The 20,770-nt window shown below is 39.4% G+C and overlaps 1 protein-coding gene and 1 long non-coding RNA gene across 26 annotated transcripts in view; one reads left to right on the forward strand and one right to left on the reverse strand.

The window, feature by feature from the left end:
• ESRRG (estrogen related receptor gamma) overlaps window positions 1–20,770 on the reverse strand; it is a 404,991-nt gene that overhangs the window by 201,679 nt on the left and 182,542 nt on the right. The gene's annotated exons all lie outside the window — the stretch shown is intronic.
• LOC308192016 overlaps window positions 1–20,770 on the forward strand; it is a 65,919-nt gene that overhangs the window by 35,039 nt on the left and 10,110 nt on the right. The window contains exon 4 of the long non-coding RNA XR_013948469.1: window positions 1–20,770. This exon is cut by the window's left edge and continues 5,995 nt beyond it; it is cut by the window's right edge and continues 10,110 nt beyond it. This is a non-coding gene — a long non-coding RNA (uncharacterized lncRNA).

The following is a 20,770-nucleotide window of genomic DNA, read 5'->3' on the forward strand; positions in this document are numbered from 1 at the left end:
GTTACCTCGGATTGCTACAGCCCTCCAACTGGAAGGGAAAAGGTCAACGGTGCATTTGTTTTTATAACAAACTGATGGTTACCTCTACTATGCTGTACCAGATTAAAAAACTAAATACAACAATCTCCATAAGCAAAAACACTCAAAACAATACAAAGCGACTTCACGGTTCAGGTCGCTGATAACGGGCTGACGTTTTCCAGCTCAAGGTCACCAGCTGAAGCTAAGTTCACTCTCGACGTAACTCAAAGTCATTAAAAACTGCTGTTCAAACCCCAGCCTATGCAAAATGCACTTTTGGCCTCTCCGCAGTCCCTAAGTGGTCTGGAGCCCACACATGGCCAAAAACCAAACAGCATTTCAGCTGGCGCTGCTGGGCCCCTGGCTGCTGTGCTTGGTGGGACTGAGGTCCAGGCAGGCCGAAGAAGCCCACCCTACTTCTGGGCACGGCACACTGCTGCTACAGGTGCCCTGGCCAGCAGTGCTGCCACGCTTATGCGCGTTTTCCTACAGAGCATTTATTGCCCACATCCAAAGCCAGCGAAGCTGTAGGTGAGGAAAGAGCAAGGCATTTCACAAGGTGGCAGGCAGAGTCAGGCCCTTGAACCCTTTGTCTGACTTGAGCTGCAACTCCAATTCAAGCCCAAGTGGGGGTCTCAGCACCATCCCTTTGTAATTACGATTACACTACTATACACTGTAGACAGTAAATAACATTTGCCAGCACTGAGGTTTCTGTCATCTTCTCACAGAGCTTTTGAAGCTAAGTCATGCTGCTAAAATAGTCTGCAGTCCTAAACTACTCCAGATTAATTGAAACAGAATTGCACTGACATTTCTTGTACTCATATTAGCTATGGCTACACACAGTCAAAAAGAGTTACTAATAAAGAGTAAAAAAAATGCAAAAAAAATTTTTTTTCAAAACATCACAAGCAACTGTTTTGAATCTAATGGAATTAATGCTTACATAAAAGAATTGAAAAAGATAGGCAAATAAGTCTCAAACCCTATGCCTGCTCTTAATTACTCCACTTATTTTTTGGAAGAAGTGAGAAAAATGTCTGCAGAACTGCATACTCAATAGGGCATGAATAATGAAAATATCTCTATACATCTTGCAATCTCCTGTAACAATGCTTGTAGAAAAAGAGTACATTATTAAGCATTGTGGCAAACGTGCAGGGCATTTACATTTCTGGTGGTGTTTTGTGTGTCTTCTCCCCCCTGCCCCCCCCTAGATTTATGTATTTAGTTAGTTGTGATCAAAATTATTTGCAGTACTTGTGGGTGCAGAATTATTCTTGCTATTGTCTCAGTTTTTACACATGGAAAGATAGAGATTGTCATGAGGGAAAATCAGACACTGGTTTTAGCAGCAAGGACTTGATTTATTATTGCTTCAAACAAGTTTCATGCATTAAAGATCCCTGTACAGAACATGACATGTTCTTTCTTTAAAAACAGCTACACACTTTAGGACAAGTGACATGATCCAAATGGTCTCGGCTGACGTTGATGGCTATTCTAATGCAGCACAGGAATGTCTCCCTGACTCAACGTGTTTAACATTTTTTCAAGCAGAGATGAGAAGAATAAAGGAAAAAAAGACAGTTAAAATGAAATATCTGTTCCACAAAAAATCCAGTCTTCATCTCACTTTCTGTATTTACTGCTATCCCTCAGGCTAAAGAAAGCATTTCTACATACACAGAAAACTCCCTTTTATTCAGATGTGAATTTCAGCATTTGATAGTCATCTGTTGAGGGTCACATCTGAAACCCATGGACCTGAATGGAAAATATTCCAACATCTTCACTAGCCATTGGATCAGTTAAGTACAGACATGTTAATTACAGGAAACAAATTACAAAGTAACATCATGGAAGCAAAAACAAAAGTAGATGTTTTTATGGGGAGAAAGAAGGAGTGAACAAAAGAGGAAGACTGGAAGAGCCAAAGGGTATCATACCAGGTACTGATAACATGGTATTTTCAATTGCTGTAACACAATTCATTTTGAGAAAATCCTAAAGCACTTCACGTACTTACATGAACATGTAAATACATTTTTAGTTCCTAATGTAGTTAAAATCTTTTACTGTTAACTGCCCCAAAATCAGGCAATTATGTAAAGATTAGTAAAGTAATTAACAAGCTTTATTTTTTCATGTATAGAATACATGAACATGTCATTTTCACATGTCATTTTTATCCTCTATATGGAAGAGTCTTCTTTCCTTATGAGACATATTATTGTCCTACTACTACAAGAAAGATTTGGTGAAGTTTTTTTTAGGATCCCACCAAAATAATATGAAGGGTGACTGCAAAGATGGATGAAAAGTGATCTGACATATTCCTTTCTCATAGGACAAAGCAGCACAAGCCAAAATTTCATCAGCGATGCTCTCACATCAGTATAACATGAAGACAGAAGCAGTTGTGTTATTCTGGATTTATACGTATATAAATGGGCAGAACAAACCTCTACCCCTCAGGTTCCAAGGAGTCACAGACAACTTGGTCTGTCTTTCCTCATCACTTCTTAGACCAACTTCTCTCCTGCTTCTTTCTTACCCTGTCTTGCTATGACCCTCTCAAGGCTCCAATTTCCCCTATACCCCTCCGCATGTCAAATCCTTTTGTAAACATGACAGGTTCCTCTGCTCTGCTCATCTGCAAAAGTTCCAGCTACAGAAACTGTTTGTTTAGGCCTTCCATCTCCATTTCTTCACCATCTCCACTTCCAGAAGAGTACACTATCTATCTCAAAACACAGTAGGGCAAGCTATCAGTGATAATGCATGAACACAAGTCAGTCAAGCTACGTACACTGAACCAAGGAGATGGCCCACTGCCTAAAGCAGTCATTTTCAGCACTGGTTTCAGCTCTGCAGTTCCCAGGCGACCACCACGGCAGGGGGACCAGTGTCAACCACTACACATTCACCTGGTCTGCAAGAAACGATGTACTCTGAAATGTGCTCATGCCCCAGCAAAGAAAGTCCAGTGATTAATAGTAACATCACCAGTCCCCTCAACATACGAAACAACAAGTTGACAATACATCAGTCTATCTTAAACACAGGAGATTTTACCTTGATTTTACTGTGTCCCTGCACAGACAACCTTTGCTAAGGACCACATCCTTAAAAAGGGCTAATCACAACACAGCAAGTAAAAGCACCCAAACACCCAAATAGCACTTCCAGTATTACCCCAATAATTGTCCAAGCCCATGCTGAAAATGTAAGCCTACTTTTAAAGTTAATGGCAACGACAAAACCCTGTAACTTTTCCCTTCTTCTTTTCTTTCTTTTTTTTTTTTAAAGCCAAACTATTCGCCACCTTTTTGTGATGAAGTTTGTTTCACAAGACACTGTGATAAAGCTCGGGAGAAGAACTGATGCACACATCACATACTGTACACATACTGGTACAAGAAGAGATAAATTGGAATAACTGATATTGGAATAACTGATTTTCTTTTAGCGCTCCTCTGAACTTATCAAAATTTTGCTAGAATATTTTGGGGGTGAATGAAAGAGTAGTTAGGCCACAGATTAACAGTATTTACATGTGATTCTAGGAAGAAGAATGAAGATAATGTAGGTGCAGAATAGCAGTACCTGTGAGGGGAAGCTTAACACCCTGTATACAACTCCAGCAGTTTCTACTGTCGAACATATTTTCACGCAACAGAATTTTGAGAACACAGGTAGAAGTGTGAAAGCACTTGAGAGGATAACCAAAATATATCTCCAGTCTGCAAGAACCCTAACCTTTCCTACACAGAGCCTGTGATATCTTCCCAAGTAAAACACGTGGGCATCCAACTCCCTCTGAAGTCGCAACAGGTGTTTTCTTCTGACTAGCTGAGTGTGATGCTGCTGAACTCGGCCACCTAGAATCTCTTTAAAGCCAGCAGAGAGAGGCAGGAACTTACAGGGTTGAATTTCTCTCCTCTAAAGAAGCCATCCAAAACAAGCAAGATGAATCGTACCCTAGAAGGCCTCGTTTCTCTCCATCAGCTATAAAGAGAGTTGAGGATGGGGAGCTCAGATATAGAAGTTTACACTTCAGATGTCTAAAGTTAGGTGAAATGAATCTCATCGTAGGAGTTTTTCCAAGGACTTGAAAGAGGAGAGGATTTCATCAAAGGGCTATTTCAAGATAACTGTCAGAGTCAAAAAAAGAAGTAATTCACTTAGCTATGGCTGACTTGAAGTTGGGCTAGTTTCTCTTTAGCAAAATTGTTTTGAACACCACTTTCAGAGTTATCTCAATCCATCTGTTTGTAACAACAGCGTAAGTGGGTCAGAACAGAAGATAAATACAAGGATTTTTCCTTTCTGTTCTCAATTCTACAAGTGAGTGATTCTAGGATCCCATTCGTAGTCACTTAGCCTGTCCGTGTCTCCAGTGGTCTGTAAAAGCAAAGGCAATAATATTTACAGGTTTTATTGGGACTTCACCAACTACACACTTTTAAAACTATCTAGATTCTTTGATATGAGGATTACATATACTGCACATTAATATATTTCCTCTCACTTTTTCTTTCTGCAGTTCCCTGACATAATTCTAAGCAAGGTTCTAGCTGGACAAATTATCTTTTTGCTTTTCCTATCTTTTCAAGGAAAGGTGAAGAGCGAGGTTATTCCCCCATTTATATTTGTTGTTGAGCTACACTGAGCTTTAAGAATACCTTTTTATTAATCACACAGTGTCCACTTTGCTCAGTGAAGCTCACTATGAATGTTAACTAGAAGCCTTGCATGCAACTGTCCAGCTGGTATTAGCAATTACGTACGAAGACTGAGACTGAAGACTAAAAGCATAGAGTAAAGCAAAGTATTTTTTCAAAAACGTACAGGGGTGGTTTCTTTTCATGTGAGAAGTGGATTAAACATAACCAAAGATATTCATCTAGGTGTGGTTAGACTCCAGCTGTACTGGATTATATGGACATTTATTAATATAATATAAAATATATTTTTATACAGAGTGTGCAAGAGATTGATGCACCAACACAATACATATTCTCTACTCTTCTATTTCCTGTCTTGACATTTCTCTTTGACTACTGTCAGGCCAACACTTGCATCTTGAGAGAAAGAAATAAAAATCTCTTGCATGGAAAAGGATCCTCCACTTACTTATCTCATTGTTCTATTACTGTATCTACCGTGGTCATTACACCATAGCAGCAGGAGGCCAGTTAGGTGCAGTTATGCACGCATCTGAAGTGATGTTTGTGTGTCAACATTACAGTCAATACAGTTTAGGTAAGAAGACAGAGACCAGGTAGACAAAGTGCCTGACCAGATCTCTCAAACTTTCTTGCCTATCATGATCTTCTTCCACCTCTCTTTGCATTTCTCTCACAGATAGGTTTCAACATGCCTAATGGAAGGCATATTTATGAGGATGAAGAGCCAGTTATTCAGCACACATATAGAACCAGAAATTAGCTCAGGCATGAGAAGAGAATGGCAGAAGAGAATTCCCTAACGAAGTTTAAAAGAAGTAAGAGATATAGCAAAAATAAGGAAAGAGGTGTTATGTGAAAAGCAGTAAGAGTCCGTTACATGAAAATCACAGGTACACTTGAACAGTTTAGCATTGTTTGGACAGTATAAGACAAATATGTGCAGACACATAACTGGACAAAACAGTATTTTTCTGTATCACCAGGCTGATGTAGAATAATTATAGAAACCAGAAAAATCACAAAAATTTGATGTAGAAAAAAATTATTACGTTAACATACAGTAACACTATCTCAAAAATAATGGTCCAAACACAATTCAAGGACTATTTCTTGGTCAAGGAACTGTTTTCTTTCCTGCATATGGCAGGTAATTTTTAATGAGACCCTTTACTGAAGTCCCAGCTTGAGGAATCAACAGAGGTCCAGTGGACCAGATTTCACTTGTCTTTGCAAAAATCCAAAGTACCCTACTAATTACATTAAAAAAAAAAAAATGCAAATTTGACAACAAACCTGGTCTAGTCCTATGTTCCAAACATGAGAGAAATGGGATTGAAAATCAACAATAGTCAACAATATCAGTATTTCTGTCAGCATCCAATGGGATTTAAAAGTTTTTCATGCCTTCAGCAGCAACAATGCTGTTTTAGGTGTAACGGTACGCTGGAATACTTTACCTAATGTCCAATTCTATAGGTGTGAATAATCATGAAAGTGAACATCTGTTTATTCACACTGAAAAAATAATATAATCATGTAACTGACCTTGGTGGATTCACCTCCCTTCAGGTTTCCAGTGAACTCAGTTAAATTGTTCTGTGGCCAAGAATATTGCATCAGCCTCAGCATAAAGTTTTTCTGGTATCCTAAAAACTGTGAAGTCATAGCAGAACAAGATCTAGGTGATTTTTTTGATGCAATTTAAGAAAAGTAGAATTGAATCTCTGCCTCATGCTTGCAGACTGCTTACTTGTGAAAATTACAGCAATTGCCACAGACACAAACTAATACCATGAGAGGACTAAGTTTTAAGATAGCCAAACTCATTTAGGAAAATAAGTTGGAGCACTCCCAGGCCTTTAGGAATGAATCTACTATTGCATGCCTTTATGACATCTTTGAAGCTTTCAATGCTTGGGAGGAAAAAAAAAAAAAAAAAAGATTAAAAATATTGAAGTGTTCTGTGAAGATATTAGGCTTTCATTTCCTTTTGGCCGGCTACAAATTGTCAGACTGTTCAAACCCCTGACACCATACCAATCCCAAATGCCTAAGTGACACTCATCAAATAATTTCCTAACGAAATGTATTAGAAACCACTTAGAAAAAAAACATATCTGTTTAATTTCCCAGAACAGACTAGAGGCTTAATTTTGTTCTCAGCTACACTGGAGTAATTCTAGAATAACTTAATTGATGACAATGAATTACTCAGAAATTCTCACAGCAGCATATCTGGGAGGTGAATTTGGTGGTGGGCACAACAAAATAAGAGAACTAAAGGCATGAGATTTGAGCCCCACATCCATCTGAGTTAGAGCTGCTGTCTTACTTCTTTTGGGAGTGGAGAGTGCTGGGTTTGAACACTGGCCACTGAAACATACTTTTCCTGCAGTTTGATGGGTATATACAGATATTCAGCTACAAATACATAGTAGCCCCAAAGTACAGCAGTGCTGGGACGGAGGACAAGGCAGTTCGGAGAACCTCACAAGATTCCCTGGCAGCTGCTCTTCCAGCAACACGAGCAGGGCACAGATTGCTGCTCAGCCTGCGTGTTAAGTGAGTTCCTAGTCCATTGCCACTGTTATTATGCGGGGGTAAATATAAGACGTCCAGGCAGACAAGCTTTACAATACATTGCTGAATCAAAAGACCAGCCTCTAATAACAAAACATTTGCAGGAGAAAGAAAAAATAAAAATAAAAAATTAACAGTATCACCTCTCTTCCTTGTACAAGACAAACAAAGAAAACAAAAGGTTCTGTACGTCATTGCCAGATCAGCACCGGCCATAGACGCATTTGTTTTTAAGGTATCCAATCATTTTCCCTTTGGAAAAAATGGTTACAGATCAATTAAAAATCATAAAAGATGTCTATCTGTTGGAAAGGATAAACACACAATATAGTTTAAGCTAATCTAGCTGAATAAATGACTCCAAAAATACTACATACATTTATACAGGCTTAGACATCATTTTCTGTAGCATAGTATAGTCTTTATCTTTGGAGCACATCTGAAAATACTGAAAACGTCCTGTGCTGAAGGCAGGTACCCCAGTAGGGAACTGACTTTGAATCCAATCCGTCTTTCATATCATGTGATCATACAAACATTCAAGTCATAAAAAACTCATTTACACATTCTGTTTCTCTGTTCTTGGCCATGTCTCTCATACATGACCGTATAAACAAAAACTGTTTGAAAGACCTATGCCAAGACACACTCTGTTTGTCTCAAGAGATCCTTTATTGTTCCTGTTTTGTCCTACCAGTTAGGAAGTTAAGGACCCTGTGGCATTCATATATGTTTTCAGTGGCACAAGGTCTGTTAATATATTTCTAAATCTATTCTACTTCTATTTCTAGAAGACCCCAAACCTGCCATACCTGGCTTTTTCCCACCCAGAAGTTCACCGTTTACGTCTTCAAATTTGGAGAAGTGCAGAGGGCAAACCAAGTCACTAGAGCAGACTAGGAAGCAGAATAAAGTCTAACATTTTCAGTTAAAAGAGCTGATGACACCATGTTATGGAAAGTGCTCCTTAGAGCAAAGGACAGCATGCTACGGAACTGTCTTGGATGGTTCACTGCATAAACAGGATTTACTTGCTAGTAGTCATAGAAGGACAAATCCATAGCATTTTTTTTTCCCCAAGTTTGGACTGGAATAAAAAGATAAATTATTGCATAGATTCAAGACAAGAAACCAATATTATCTCACAAAATATATTAGATGATCAAAAACTAACTTCTCTAAGAGGAAAATAAACAGAAAAGCTACCCTACCTTCTTTTTCAGAAGCAATGATATTCATTGCTGCGAATAGCACACATTTAGACAGGACATCCTGAAAGGACTTAAGGTCTTCTTCATTATATAGACTATAGCCTACTACAGAGATCACTTTCCAGAGGCTTTTCTTCTCTTTTAAAGCTGCAGGCACCATTTCTGTTCACCTTCACAATCATAAGGCTGGAGTGACTACAGCAATAGCTCATTTGGAAGAACTTTATTACAAAACCTTGTAGGGTATGTTATCTACCATTTACTGGATCCTAACAGTAGGAAATTAAATTTTTCAGCAGCAGGATACCCACCAGCTACACACAGCCCACCTTGCAGAACTTCTTAGTTGGTGTAATGAAAACCCCTGAGCCAGTCAGTGGTCCGAGCTCTTTTCTCCATCTGCTAGATTTCTTGTCTCAGACACAAGCTCTCATTTGAAACTCCCATATTTTCTCTGTAATAAAAGTAATAACTTCCTTTGCACATGCGAATAATAATTTCCTTTGTACATGTGGATTATAAGTCTGCAAAAAACTAAAACAAAAGTACCTTGGGGGGGATGCGATAAGGGTAAATGCAAGTTAATGGAAGCAGTCAGAGCTGTAAAAATAAGGGACACTATGAAACACTTTCTGACACAGGTGCTTGCCCAGCCAGGAACCCATTAGCACCTTGTCACGAAAGCCCCCAGGCACACAAAAATATGAATTTGGAAGTCACAGAGACCAATGGGCATACCCAATTAAGTGGCCAATGAAAAGCTGTCATCTCCTCTCCTTTGGAAAACTGCCAGAAATGACTGGTGGGAAGGAAAAGATAATTTGGAAATACCTCAACTTCTAATGTTTACTGGCAGAGGAAAAAAAAAAAAAAAAAGGACAAATAAAGTGTGGGAGAGGGAAAGAGTATTTTGTAGGAATATCTCCATTAATTTTATGAGACTGAAACCTCCAGCCTAGGAATGACTGCTGATTTATCAGGATCTAGGGGCAAATGCACCAAACACCTCCTGACATTTGCATACAGAGCAAGTTACAAAGTGTTTGCCAAAGAACCAACATCTCTACTTTCACTGTCTCCACCATCAGGGGTTGCAGCATCCCCTAACTCGCTTCCTCTGCTGCAGCTACAGTTACCTGTGTTTTCTTTACCCCTGTTTCTCTGTTCTTCTACTTCAGCCACTCCTCAACAAATCCTGAGTCCTCCACCTTCAACTCCAAAGGTCCACCACAGCATGAAGACTACTGTCAAGCTTGACATGTAGTGAGCTTAAACCTTTAGTCTAACTAAAAATATGCTCAACTAGGTTTCTGGATTCACACCTCTTTGGTTTTAGCTCATATCCTTTGCCTTCAATACCCATTCATGATCTGTTTAAATCTTGTTTATCCTTTCTAGGGTTCTACTAGGAATCCATCCATGCGCAACTGCATAACATAATCCTTTAATTATGAAAAAGAAAAAAGCCTGCATAAGAAATCACACACCCACTTTTGCCAGTATACCTCTGCCCACCCTGGTCATCTTGATTTCCCATCTTTAGATTGGGAAACTATTTCTTATCATCATGGAGCAACACTGTCCTCACTGCTGACCAGAGCCCCATTGAATTAGATATTGTGTAAGTACCGTAAAATAAGACAGTCCTCGACTTGAAGAGCTTCTCGTAAGCTTGCCCTGGTGAGGACTTCTCTGGCATTTGCTGCCTAAGACACATCTCTGGAACCCCTCTGCTGTTTGCTGTGCAATAAACAGGGGGAAACCTCAAGAGAAAACATACATCTAAAAGTAAATGTCAAATGCACTTAGAAGCAAAGATTTTAAAACAAAAGCTGGACAATCACAGTGATTTTCACAGGATCAGCAGTTGCTTCCCCTACTTTGTGCATCACACACTGACCATGAAGCACCAAAAGACCTGAAAAACAGATCTGACAAGCACTTGGAAATGCCCCTGTTTTCAAGGCTCAAAAGAATTAAGGGGCTGAATCTTATAGTCGCACGAACCAGAAATGAATGCAAAGAGTCACCTGTCATTAGCTGCTGTAAAACACGTATGCACCGAAGATGCCGTGCTTGCTTCAGTGGGATAACTTCAGTAACACATGCAGATTGACATGCAAATATACTTCTTGAAATTGCACCAAGAGAGGTGGAGAGGGAAAGACAATCTTGATTAAAATTTTTTGAAGGACACTACTATGAGGTGCTTAGTTATGATCAGCTCAACATAAATTATCATATAACCTATTTACAATGAGAATGCAATATGAGATAAATTTTACACTGATTTAAAGCTCATGAAGGCTTCACTGAAAACCCTGGCTGTTTCACAAGTCCAGCTCCATACAGAGTTTAGGTTTGTTTTCTTTCATTAAACATGTTAGATTATGTATTAGGGGTGGAAGGTTAAAGAAATAGCAAGAAAAGGACTTTAAGAAAAACATATCATCCCATGTAAGGAGAAGAGTATGCTCCTTTGCAAATTTCTTAACCAGTGTTCAGCTTGCTATGAACCAACTTAAACAACATCATTTCAAAGGCAATGACGTAAATTTCGAAAAGGAATACAATAATAAGAATTATGTCCAAATTATTTGTCTATTATTCTCAGACATTTGATTCTTGTTTTCAGAAAAAACAAGCCTCTACCTGCATGAAGTCCCTGTTTCACCTGGCTGCTGGGAAGAGCAGGCGTTGGCCTACCTTAGACAGCAGTGAAAAATGCATTTTTCTCTTCCTGTTCTAACCCACCTCAGAGGCACTGTGAAATCTGCTGTTAAAAAAAAAAAAGCACAGAGTCTAACAAGAGTCCACACTCTGGTCATAGTTGCGGCATATAGCTAGCAAAGCAGCAGAAATTTTGATTTATTTGTATTAGTGTAAATGAGATCAGAGTCTAATCTTGGAGCTGCAACTGTATGCCAAAATGAGCAAGTTGCGAAATAGATTGTTAAAGTTCTATCCCATCAAAACCACAGTCACAATATCATGATTTGGATTTTTGAAGATACTTGGGGTTTGATTTTTTTGTTTGTTTTGCTTATTACATGTCATTAATCTGTTCAGACATTATCTTCCTTTAATTTTGCTTGTTGCTTTTAATAGTGTATTTCGAGATATCGGCAAAGTATCTCACTTTTAGTATTAGCTCCACTCATGCAACCCTTAGAGCTCAAAGACTTGTGTGATTAATAGCTCTGCCAGCAATTCCTATTTAAAAACTATTCCCATTTTATCTCTTTTTGCTCTGTCCCTGATTTTCCTTTATTCTCTGCTCCATGCAGAATACCCACTGGCAGCATCTTCATACAACCCCAAACTCTGTAACTTTATTTCACACTGCTCCTTTTTGCATTGTCTTACGGCCCTGTCGATTTTGTTTGACTAGATAATAACCAAGCAACTTAAAAGTGCAATCCTACAAGAAGCGGAGTGCCTGCTACTGATGTAAGCTGAAACCAGTAATTTAGCACCTTTGAAAGAGCTCAGCACCTTGCAGAATCGTATCAATCTGTTTCAGCTAGCTAAGCTATGATTTACCTGTGCCCCTATTTCTCACTTGGAAGTCAGCGTTACCATCCAGTCGTGGATTTCGAGAAAACAGAGAAAGGTATTTAAACAAGATCAAACATGACCTGTCACAGAGCAGGCAGCGCAGGTCCCGTACTGCAAGCATTTCAACTGAGCACTGGAAGAGTAAGTTACACTCTCAAAATTATTCTGTCATCCCCATGACAATTTAATTAATTTTTTTTTCTTCCCTCCCCTCTTTTTCTTTTTTTTAATCTAGTGTTTCTCAGCTCTGTTTAGGTAGCAATGTCTCGTCAATATCTCATTCAGGTGTAGCAGGGAAGAGTCTAACAACCCTGGGCTGGCAGCCAAGCTCGCCTGTGACTGACGCTCGCTTAACTGAGCAAAGATTTGCTCTGCTCCGAGCGGGAGCCCAGCTGCAGCGGCAGCAGCGGTGACAGCGAGGGTGCAGGCTGAATCCTAACAGCGCCGCGTCCAGCTTCTGCTCAGGCAACTGGAACCAGCACCGAGACAGAATGCTAAGAGGCTTCAGCCTCGTGCTGCTTCCTAACTTACCTCTCCAAGAAAACCTGGAATTTTTAGGGTAGTTACATCGCTAATCCGGGCAGGATTTTAAGCTGAATGAAAGAATTTAAACGTTGAAGGAGGAGGAAAGAGAAGTGAGGCACAGAAGAGAGGAGGTGGAGAGGAATGAATTGCTTAGAATACATTTTTAAAAATACATTCTTGCCAGTAAATGATAGAAATAAATCAGCAGGATGAAGTCACTGGTAGCTGGACTTAAAACAGAGTTTATGACCATTTGCTAAGGGGCCAACATAAAACATAAGCAAAACTAATAAAAATATAGCTTCAACTAGCAATGATAATGTTAAGCTATCAGAACAAATTCTTTGATTTAAATAAAATTACACTTCTCCAAACAGACTACAGGCAAGTTTAACTAAAAATCTCTGCCCCAAACATTTTACTGTCTAATTGGCTAGTGATCAAGGAGCGGAGAGGAAACAAAAACGTGTAAGCGAATTCTGTGCCTGGTTCCCACTGAGCTGTAGAAATATGTGGATATCTAAATCTCCTGGCCTTACTTGAAAAACATAATTTTCCATAGAAAGCAACTCAAGAATTACAGCTTTTGTGTAAGCAAATCCACGATAATCAACAATTCCCACCCTTAGTGCACCCCCCATACAATCTCTCTTTGTTTGTTTGTTTGTTTTACGTTTTTAAGCTTGTGTTACTTTTCACTGACTAGCGGTAATTAGAAGAGCTAAAACACTCTGGTGGATCCTTCAGTTTAAACTGAGGTAGACTAGAGAGCTGTAGAAGAGAAGTCAAACTTGGCCTTCTGCAGATGATTTCATCACATTCAGACAATGTTGGAATTTAGTGTCTGATGCTTGTCATTTCTGTCTTAAGAGAAGCTGCCAACTATGACTCCATTTATCAAACATATTAGCAAGGTACTGGTCAAAGAGCACACCTTTTACACATCCAGTGCTGAGTCTCGTGTGCCAGAAACACTGTCCCAAGCTGTGAACAGCGAAGCTAACCTAGCCTGTGGACTGAGATAACCCCTTAAATTTTTCATCTCTTAAAACTTGGGTTTGCATTTCAATTAGGTCACAAGTGAAATCCATTTGGTCATGTCAATCTACAGCCGACATAGCTTGATCATAAAAATCATCACAGAGCTAAGTACAATTGGCAATCTCAATAGCAGGCAAAGATGCTCTAAATTAGAAATGTGTAGGTGGGTTATGCATCTCCACTATCTCTCTTCAGTAATCCATCCTCTCAAGTTTTTTGTTTGTTTGTTTTCATTATTCTTAAGGGAATATATGAATATGGCCCTGGGCAGCCTGCTCTAGGTGGCCCTGCTTGGGCAGGAGTTGGACCAGATGACCTCCAGAGGTCCCTGCCAACCTCACACAGTTTGTGATGCTGTGGGGAAAAAAACAAACAAACAAACAAAAAAAAACCAACAGTCCAACTAAGGTATACTAAGAAATAAACAGCAGAAATGAGCAGGAAAAGCAGGAGTGGCACTGAGTCCTTCTTATAGAAAGGCTTTACAACCTACAGATGCCTAAGAGATCCCACTACCAGATCTGTGCTTTGTCTTTCAGGAGACAGAAAGCCCAAGATCACCAAAAAAGTGGCACTATTAGTATCAAAATGGCTTTTCTTCACTTCCTCTCTCAGGGATTTTTTGAACCTGGATCTTATAATTGAAAGCCAGTGGATTAAGCATAACACATCAAACCCCTGTTAACACCCAGCCTCCCGCAAGGCTGAATCCTAACAACTCTGTTTTCTGCCTACAGTATGTGCAAGCAAGTGGAACCACCACATGCACTGCATGCTAAAGGCCACAGCCTTTGTCTTCTCCAAGTTCTGTCTATTTCAGAGGCTAACATGCTGCAATTAGTCTAATTAATGTGAAACAATGAGCTGTGTTACCACTTATCAAATTGATTGTTCCCCTATCAAAACAAAACAGGCTGGCTTTTTGATGTAATTTCAAGAGATGATTTGAAATGTCATGTTGCTGCAAGCCAATTACCTTATGACTGGAGTCACGGTCAACAGAATACATAATTAGCACGAGTTTGGGAAGGCTGCTTACTGCTAGTATGCTAATTAACTGTCTTTTGTCATAAAACAAAAAGGTTGTAGCTAGGGTTGTGAAATAGGTCTTTTTTATTTACATTTCTTTGCGCTTATCAATGTGAGGCATGACAATGCAAAAGAATGGAAAATTTTAATTCCACCACTCCAAATTAATACTGAGCTGCAAGGTCAGGCACGGCCTTGGACAACCAGTAACACTCAACACTTCCATGCACGATGCTTGGGCTGCATGGTCCGCTGGGAGCGCAGCAAAATCGGGCATCGAGTCAATCTCATACCGAAGAGCCACCGTGTAGCACCTAGAGCCAACTGGTGGCCCTCGATCCTACAGGATGCTCCTTTCCAGAAAGAAGAGCACCTGCAGTAGCTCGAGTGTGCTGAGCACCATCCTGCCAACCCCAAGCTGCCCCCCTACGCCTCTTCAAAACCTAAGGCTGAACTACAAACTGGTGATGTTCTTTCTTCTGCTTCAGTGTGGCGCTCAAAGAATGCTTAATGAGGGCGTGCGGGATAGTAAATGAGTCCTGCTTATAAGTAAAAAGCTTCATAACTCAGCTGCTGCCACCTCCTCTCCATCGCCTCATTTGTGTGATAAATCTTGTATTCTTCAGGCATTCGTTAAAGAGCTGATCCTGCAAGGCGCTGGGTGCCCTCTATACCTATAAGTTTCAGAGGAAGGCAAGGAACTCATTACTTTGCAGGATAAAGATCTACCAGAAAGAAACCGAACTTAAAAGCCGCTTGTCAGCGGCTCCTGTTCTGCCCTCCCTCATCCCGGCACTGCTCCACATGCTGCAGAAGAGGTACACAGGGGGTACGAAGGGCAGAAATTAGCCTGGTGAATCGACACTAATTTCCACCAATTTAAATTTTGTTTTTCTTTTTCCTGCCTATAATTCAGCATTTTAGCTAAGGTTTTGCTCGGCCTGAGTGACTCCTGAGAGCAAGGTCTGGAATTGCAGGAAGTTTTAATGATGATGTTTCACTAACAGTTGCTAACATACAAATCCTCCTATTTGTCGTAAAAATAATTTTGTTTCTATGTGCATGCTTGGTTTGAACCACTACAGAGATAATTCTCGTGCTTCTTGATAGCCCTTAAAAGACAGAGACACATGTAAATCACTCTCCTATAGAGAGGAGAAATTAAGTGTTCAAAACCCAGTTAAAAAAGTTGTCAAGCTTGCCTTTTCTGAAGACTTCGTTTAAATTCAGACCCAGTTTACCCCAGATTCACACTAAGAATCTAAAAGTTTCAAGCCCCAAAACGACACAGAGTAGATCACTTTTAAAGTCACCACTGCTATGAGACCAGTAGGTGTTCCTAAACTATTTTCCTGATTTCTCTCTTCCCATCTGAGCTGAACTCAAGGTGTAATAAAATTAGGTATGTGTGCAGGAAGGCTAAATTTTTGTCTTAAATGATGAAACCTATAATGAACAGGAAAACACTCATTTCTTCTGGTGCTGTCATTTACTAGAATCAACATCATCCTTCCTGTCTTTATTCAGCAGAGAAAACAAAGCTAATCCCAATTTCTAAAGAGCTGGCTAATAAAGGAGTCAAGGGATCATTAGTCTAATTAACTCATTCCTGTTTTCAGTTTACATTTCATTATGCTATTACACTCTTTGAAATGTCAATTTTTAAATACTATAGAAAACTGTTTAACATATAGACATGGTGTTCAATAAATCTAGGGACATATAGAACAGTTACTCAATTTTAGTAAAATAATAGTATCTGGTATACTATTAAGCATCTCCTAGCTAAAAACCTTATTGTGAACCTCAATTACTGATACAAAATTAATGAAAATATTTCAGTAACACTTGGTCGCTTGCTTTACATTAGTGGTTTTGCTGTCTGGTTATTTGGTAATACTCAGATAGATGTCCTTGAATCCACTTTTGGTAATTAGATCATTTGATTCTTAACAAAAATAATTCAGGATATCAAATTACAGTTTTCTTTTTTTTTTCTTTTTCTTTTTTTTTCTTCCTATTGGGTGTCTTTCTACAGCTTAATCTAATGAGTCACTTACTGTACTTTAAGTCAATTCTTAAATTGACTTAATGAGTCATTTACTGTATTTTAAGTCAATTTTTAAATTAACGTGACTTCTGTTAAATTGATGGTAACTTCTGTAACCAGCCCTTTGGAAACTATCAACAAGAGTTAACACTACAGGCTTGTACAGATATATTTTTATAAAACAACCAAGTTCTTTATGTAGATAAGTATTATAGAATAAGTTGTGTACACACAAAAGCAAACTGGAAAAGAGAAACACTAGACACACAAACACATTTGCATATGTACAGTTCTTAGTATCTGATACTCACTGGCTGCATGTTTACTTGTGAGCAAATAGTTTTTGCTTAGTATTTAACCCAGTAAGTCACCAAACGTGCATAACATTACACGGGACTTGGCCACGAGCATCTCTTGGGTTATTCACATGTTTAAATTAGACCTGTATCACAAAATGCTGGATCACAGCCTGAAGTGTGGCGATGGCTTGCCAACGTGCTTCTGTTTAGTGAAACACCTGCAGAAGTCTAGGAAAACCAGGGGAACTGAGGTGGGCACGATGGGCTCTGGTGTTGCCTTGGTGTCCCCTTTTCTGAATGTCCTTCTGTGAGATGCCCCTTCTACCTGCCTGTAGAAAGAAGACTCTTTCCCCCTACATATTTGCATGGTTCATAGAAGACACATGACTAAGATCACAGAATGGTTTGGGATGGAAGGGACCTTAAAGATCATTCCAGTTCCTTAAAGATCATCTCAGTAGCTGTCGGCATCCGGCTACGTGTGCCAGCGTACACCCACGGCATTCTCCCAGTGAAAACGTCAGTTATTGTGATTCCTTTGTGTGTATTTTAAGGGATGCTAATGATTGCTTGTGCTGACTCCAACTCACAGGCAAAATGAAGACAGACACATTGAAATGGGGATGAAGCACGACAGCAGCTCTTACATAAATATGATCCAGTCATCAATTATATCTGCTGCAGCACAGGCCCAGTTATTAGTCATGCTGGATAATAAGAGAAGAGATCTGATCCTTATGTACAGGCGAGTTTTTTCTTGAGTGCCTGAGAATCACCAAACTGCTTTTTAATACTTTCTGGTGTGATCTGGCCCTTACCTGCAGCACAAAGCTTACTAGGTTAATTCCCAAATCAGCTCCATTTCTGAGAACTGGCGTTTGGTCTCCTGATGAACCCAGACCCTGCCTTTGAGTGTGGTGAGATCTCTACAGCATCCTCTAATTGTGACCGGCTGCTAACAGAACAATGAAAGTTTAGCCCTTCTGTGCTACAGGTACTACAGAAATGAAGAAAAAAATGAGAGAATCCAAGCAAGCAAATCCCCTCAATAACTACTCTGCCCTATCCCCAGCATTTCAAACCCTCACACCTGAAAAGGTAGAGAGGAGCTGGGGATGATGCTCGTTTGTGGTGGCCTCTTTTCCTCACTGCTGGCTGAAGCAAACCATGCAGCTGTTCACAAACACTGTTTTTGTGTAGCTGTCATTGCATTTCAGGACAGAAGAGGATTCAAGCTTCAGACATGTAATTTTGAAAACAAAAAACAAACAAAAAAAAACGCATGGGAATATGACTTTGCATCAGAAATCTCTCAGATAGTGACACTCATTACTCCACCTCAGGAGAACGGATGTATTAAGAGATATTCATCCAAAATTAGAAACTGGGGGGAAATTTGAACAGTGACAACCACATATTCCAGAATCCATGCAGCTTGTTTCTGGAATATCAGTTGTGGGACCCCAGATCTGCAGGAAGCCAAGAGGATAGTGCCACGCTGCTATCTGTCATCAACAATAAAACACCAGAGGAAAACACGTGCCTTTAAAAAGGAGCAAAGAAAGACCCTGAGTGCAATACCTGGATTGTTTTTAATGGCTTAATAAGGATAAACTACATCTATTAATTAACGTACTTTGAGAAGCCTAATGAAAAACAACATTTCTATTTGTTAAATTAATACACATATCTTCAGTATCAGATTTGCTTTAGAAGTACTGAATCCTGATAGTAACTGGAGTGAACAAGGCACCTGATAATGCTCCAACAACACGAGGTGAGCATTAGCTCTCATTAATTCATGTTCTTGGTGTTATTCAGCATCCTGGGCTAACCTGATGTGATGTAACAGGATGTGGCATGCCAGAATGCATCACAACGTGCTCAGCATTGTAAAAGCAAACAAACCCTAAACAACTAAACTTCTTTTCAGACCCTGGCATGGAATCCAGCATTCCTGATCAGACACCGTCTTACTTTTATTATCAACGTGTTATACCTTGTGTTGGTTGTTGAATGAGTATTTTCTCTCATCTGTTTTCTAAACCAGCAAAATGGCTCAATGCATCTTCATTTATAAACAAAAGCACAGAATGCTGCTTAAAGCTTTGCCCTACTGGGGATCTTTCCTTTCCCTCCTCTTGTTTTTATCTGATATTACCCAAACCTAGCCTTGCCAGGAGTAAGTCAATTAGGAAATTGTACGGCAATTAGGAAATACATGCCATTATTTTAGCAAACCCCTTGAAAAAAAAAAAGAACTAATTGGACTTTAAACGAACCTGAAACATTAGAGCAAAACCAAGCACAAAAGCAGGAGCTGTGGCACCACATGCCCCGTCTAACAAGGTGTTGAGCACCAAAGCCCAAGGGACTCTTGGTGCTCTCACTGTGAAGATTAGACAAGAGCACTCACGCAGGACACAGCAGGAATATGAAGGGACATGAAGTGAGCAATCCCAGCAGACAGACTGTTGAGATGTCAGTCAGGCACTCTGCCTCCACCACCTTTCACAGAGCTAAACATCTCTTTATGTCAGAACAAATTGGGCGATCCTCAAATCTTTTTTTCCTTCCCCTGACTTCAATGCGATGAGTGCAGGGAACGAGAGCGAGAGGAAGAGCGGGAGGGAGTGTGAGGAGACAGTTCAGTTCAGTTCACATGAAAGCACCGTGACATGCTACAAGGCTGAATACTGATATTGGCAACTCTTACAATCTTATCAGAGAGGCACTAGCAGCAGCAACCCGTGCACTACAGACCTCCCCACTCTCCAATTACGCCAGGCGACTTCTCCCTTCTCAAGCAACCCACAATGTCTTTTGAAAATAATCCCCTACATTTGATCGAAAGCCACAAACACAAGCACATTGTTTCCTTATTTTTCAGCGTATTTACTTTTGTCATCTTCCCTTGTTTCTTCTCCTACCTTTCCTTGTTATTCCATCAGGGAGTCCTAATGCTAACTGGCTTCTAGCACAGAGTTAAAATGGAGACTGTATCATCCACAATCTTATTTTAATGACCTGGGTCTACTTGCAAAAATCTGTACAGGCTGTATGGTTCTTTCTTTCTCTCTCTCTTTTTTTTTTTTTTTTTAAATAGGGTTTTTGGACCACAAAAAATGTGCACAGAAGTTATTTTTGCAGCATAACAACAGTAAAGAAATCTTTCCACTGGCACCTCTGAATGTTAGAGAAAATTCAGTACGATTATATAGAGATATAATAACTGCACTGATTGACTATTTTTATTTTATTTAACTCAAGAAACATTGCCTTAAAATGATCAGACAATTTTAATTCTTTTAAAAATAAATAAATAAATAAAAAAAAAATCAAAAGAAAACGAAGCTCACCCAGGCAAGATGAAGCACTCAATGAAATCACTGGGACAGCTACCTTCAAGAGCAGCAAGATTAAGCTGCTAGTCTACCTTTGGATTAGAAAGGTGCTGAATAATATTTATTCTAAAAATAAGTATTTAACTAAAAAAAAAAATGAAAACCTTTGGTTTAAAAAAAATCAAAGTGAAAATTTGATAAGAAAATATAATTAATTGGTGACTGTCAGGCCTAGCTGTCTACTCTTTAGATAACAAGTTTATTGCAAGCATGATCATTTGCATAAATTAAATCATTTCTATTTTTTTTTCCTCTGGATAATATTTTTTGAAAGTTGTCTAATATGGGAAGATATTAATTGATTATAGCTAAAGAACAGATACATTACAATTTCGAGTTTCTATTTATAACATTC

Source organism: Anser brachyrhynchus (genome assembly GCF_964034855.1).
Source record: "Anser brachyrhynchus genome assembly, chromosome: 3".
NCBI classification, from domain to species: Eukaryota; Metazoa; Chordata; class Aves; order Anseriformes; family Anatidae; genus Anser; species Anser brachyrhynchus.